Raw genomic sequence first — 4,848 nt, forward strand, 5'->3', positions numbered from 1 at the left:
TTTATTTCACTATAAATTTCGATATAATCGTAATCTACTCACTCGGAAAGATGTTTGTAGAGAATTTCTTTGAAAAAAGAAAAAAGAAAAGCATTTTCCCGAAAGTTCTGACGAAACAAAGCCGACTCGTGTGAATTTTCCGAAACTCCTCTCCCGTATCCACGCAAAATTTATTTCACTATAAATTTCGATATAATCGGAATCTACACCACCTGAAGCATATATATATATGTGTGTGCGTGCGTGCTTTCCGTTGCTCAGGAGCTCGTTTTTTTTTTGCGTCAGAGTAAAACTTTTCAGAAATCGTTAGATACTTGGAGCTTACAAACAGTTTCTTCCCTCGTTTCTCGAAGCTGAAGACGTCGTTGAAAAATTTAGTTTTGCATGAGATAGTGAAGATAGAAGCTCTCACTTTTTTTTTTAAGGATTGTATAAGACCTCGAAATATACAGCTTCAGATAACGTTTTTCACCGTACCGCCCCAAGAGTAATCTATAATCACCTTTGCAATCTGATACGCTTGATATAATTCATTCATATCAATATCTTAAAAGTGAAGGCCTTGACAATATCACAAACTTCTGGTTAAGTTCCGACAATTGTTATAAATACGCTATGTCTCTTTCATAGAAAAGAAATGAAATCTGCTTTAAACGTTTTCGATACATCAAGGGTCAGCTGGCATAGTTTGGTGCTAACTGCCACGAAGGCACTGTTTCTCTTTGACATATTTTCAAAAAATACGTTCCATCCCGTCTGACAAAATGTGTTTTCATATACAAAATAGCATTATTCACTTTTAATTGTCTGCTATATTTATCACCAGTGGTGATCCTTTATGTATCTTCCTCTTACACGTTGCTTAAATCTCAACTAGAACTTAAGGACTATTTTCACGCTGAGCACGTACTTTTTAGACATCAAGAGAAAAGAAACACTACTTTGGATGCTTTCCTATTCTTTGTTGACATCTGGGAATGAGCTCATTTCAAAGTATCGTCACCAAAACTATTTCTTTCTACAGAACTTTATTCTACTTACTGCTTGGATTTAGAACTGTCTTGAAGTACTCTAAATATCCTTCCAACCTTTATATTTTTCTTTTCTAACCAGCATTTTTGTGTCAAAATCTCTCTATAAACTAAATGTTAAAAGCATTTCATACACACAGAGGCAAGGCCATCATTTTCCTTCATCTTTATTTTGTTGTCATTTCGTCTCTTTTTCTTTCTTCAACCCTCTCGTACATATATATGAGTTTATTCCTGTCTCGTAAACTTTAATAGTCAATTCTTCGTCTTCTTCATATGTCTGTTTCTTTCTCTCCATTCGGTCATTCACCTTATTTATTTTTAACATCCTCTTTCCTAAATATGTTCTCTACATTACCTTGTATTTACTCTGTCTTAAGGAAACCTTTATCATGTTTCCATCTTTTAATTTTTCTATATTTCTTTATCATTCCCCCATCCCCGCTTCTGTCTTTCTCTTTTCCTCTCTGTCCCACAGTTATCTTAAATTATAAATATTACAATATAAATGCTTAAATCTTAGAATTTCTGTATTTGTAAGCCAAATTCTCCAAATTCTCCAAATATATATATATCACCCATACAAGCTTATAGTATGTAACATTATAATACCTGGGGCTAATGCAATTTCGAACCTCTCCTTGAAAAAAGCATTTTTTTAAAAAAATATTTTCAGATCCCTACGTTTTAGATGTCGGAGATTACGAATATGCTCCCCCACCCCAAATTTACCTTCCCATTTAAAATTTTGAACTTTTTCGAAATTTTTTCTTACTTATGTTTTAGATGACGGAGATAGATTCCGAATATGGAAGAAACCATGTTTTCAAAATTTTAAATTCAAGAAGCATATATATAGATATGTGTATAAAGAGATAGATCCTTGTGAGTGGATTTTGTAGACGGAAACTAAAAGAAGCCTGTCGTATCTTAATTTACTCTACTGGACCACCCCTCCAGGTTTAAATATTTTGCTTGTTGTAGATGTATGACCAATTTATTGCCTATAAACAAAATCTTGTCTGGCCCCACCAAAATCTTATAGGGAGCCTAGTCGAGAACTAGTGCTTTAAGCACACAATAGCCAGAGACAAACACACACATGGCTGTGTGGTTAAGAGTCTGCTTTAGAAAACCTTAGTTCCTGGTTCAGTCGCTTGTCATGGCACCTTGGTTAAGTGCTTTCTCACTTCAAACTGGCCAAAATCTAGTAAGAGGGTTTAATAGACAGAATCTCCAGGAAGCTCATCATAAATATGTGTGTTTGGATGTTGACATTGCTGAGTGACATTACAACCAGTTGCTGTTTTCAAAGACCTGTGAAATTTACGAGTCTCTTACTTGAAAAACAGTTAAGGGATGCTGACAGGAAGAGTATTTGGCTGTAAAACCCTGCCTCAACTCCTTAGATATAAAGCAAACTATATATGTATATATATTTAATTTTGTTTTCCATGTGCCATTCTTACACGGTTTCTGTAAGAACGGCTTTTACATTATTTGTATGAATATCTCTAGCTGGCCAAGGCAGGCTGTTTTCATGGTGGACGAGTGTGGGGCACTGAAGAGTCGAAATGACCATCAGATATGAATATCTCTCACTCTCTTTCACTTCCTGTGTAATTTTGTTTTGCCTAGCTTTGAAGTATGCTGTGCTTTTAAATAATACATCTTTAATGGGGTCTACTCTCAACAAAGTACCACCGTTTCACAGCTTTTAAGCACACACATAAAGTGTTTACATTATATAAATTGCTTCAAACACAAATTCTAGTATATATTCATCATCGTTTAACGTCCATTTTACACACACACACAAAATATGACAGGCTTCAATACGATTTCTGTCTACCAACGTCACTCACAAGGCAGTGGTGAGATCAAGGTTATATAGAAGACACTTGCCTGTAGTACCACACAGTGGGACTGAACCCAAACTATGTGGTTCCAATGTGAACTTCTTAACCACACAACAACCAACAAAACAAACAAACAAACAAATAAATGAATAAAGTCAAAATTCTCATAAATTCCTGATATTCTCTTTTTTTTTTCTTTTTTTCTTGAAGCTTTGAAAATTTAATTTCAAACTGCAAAAAAAAAACATTCATACAGAGATAATGAGAAATAAATAAAACGGGAGGGGGGAGAGGGGAAAGAGAAAAATAAAAACGAACCCACAAATAAATTCATTTTTGACCATGTAATTAAGGGAAGAAAAGTAAGGAAAAAGTATCAGATGGGACGACATCAGATATGATATACTGAGTGGTAGCCCTGCTTAAACAACACAACCTGGCCCTTAGCTGCCCTTTGATGGGATCAACTCTGTTGAATGTAGTCAGGCCTGCTCTACAATCTAAGATAACTTCCTCCCTTGTTCCTATTTGTCTCAGACACCCTAAAAAGGGTCAGAGATGGCTTGGTTCCCCTTTTAGCTGAGCCAATAAAAAGATACAACCACATCCTTCAGGATCTGGCTGACTGTAGGGCTCCACTCAGAATGGGGTTTTAAGAATTATTTTCGAGGGGAATATTTCTGTTGGTGACAATGTGTTTGATGAAGACTAAGAAAGATTTATTAAGTAAATGTCATTATTTGCCACATTTGGGTAGAGTTTTTACATACGTAAGCAGTGTGTGAAGCCTGGTATATATGTATATGTTTGTCATATTTACAGTATATAACATTACTTTACATATAAACGGAGGCTTCATTCAAAAGTTCATATCATGATACCCATCAGAAATTTTCTGTGGATAATGCTAAAAATATTTTCAGTTTTTCAAAATATTTTCTTGTCTCACAAACAACAATCGCAGATTTCTAAATCCCATATTGTCTGGATAATGATTCAAGATGTAATGGAAAGATTTGATATAAAAGCAAAATAATAATAAGAATAACAATAACAATAATAATAATAATGGTTTCAAATTTTGGCACAAGGCCAGGAATTTCGAGGGAAGGATTAAGTCGATTACATCGACCCCAATATTCAACTGGTACTTATTTTTATCAAGCCAGTAAGGATGAAAGGCAAAGTCGACCTCAGCGGAATTTGAACTCAGAATATAAAGACAGACAAAATGCTTGGCAGCATTTTGCTCGGTGTGCTGACCGTAAGTAATAATAATAATAATAATAATAATAATAATAATAATAATAATAATAATAATGATAATAATGATAATAATAATAATAATAATAATAATAATAACTGGCTTTTTGGTCGATTGTACAGAATTTGAGGATGTGTATAGTTTGACAGAGGTCAGATGAACAAAACTTTGGTTTGGATATGTAACCGTTTACATATGACACACACACACACACATATAAAGGTATGAATACACACAGACATATATACAAGTGTGTGTGTGTGTGTGTGTGTGTGTGTGTTTGTGTGTGTGAATATATATGTATATAAACATACATACCCGTGTATGTGTCTGTGTATGAACTGTATAAGTTTAGGATGTATTTCTGTATGGTTAATGTCGAGGTTTCGATTAGTTTGGTGTTTGTGAAAAATGAAGGATGAAATGAAGACCAAAACAAGCAGGGGCAGCGATGGAAGTCTGACTATTTGCTCTGTCTCAAAGTACATGGGAAGACACTGGGGGAATTAGTCCAACCTGTGCCCCAGGTAGGGGACATGGCAGGGAAACCTCTGGCCCAGGAATAACTATTTTCCCAGTTCTGAAGGGTCTGGTGACTGCATGTCGATGGGATACTCAATGGCTGCAGGATCAAGGTGGGAGGGTTTGGCTGCTGAATACCAACACCACCACCACCGCCACCACCACCACCGCC

Source organism: Octopus bimaculoides, chromosome 14 (assembly GCF_001194135.2).
Source record: "Octopus bimaculoides isolate UCB-OBI-ISO-001 chromosome 14, ASM119413v2, whole genome shotgun sequence".
Classification (NCBI taxonomy): domain Eukaryota; kingdom Metazoa; phylum Mollusca; class Cephalopoda; order Octopoda; family Octopodidae; genus Octopus; species Octopus bimaculoides.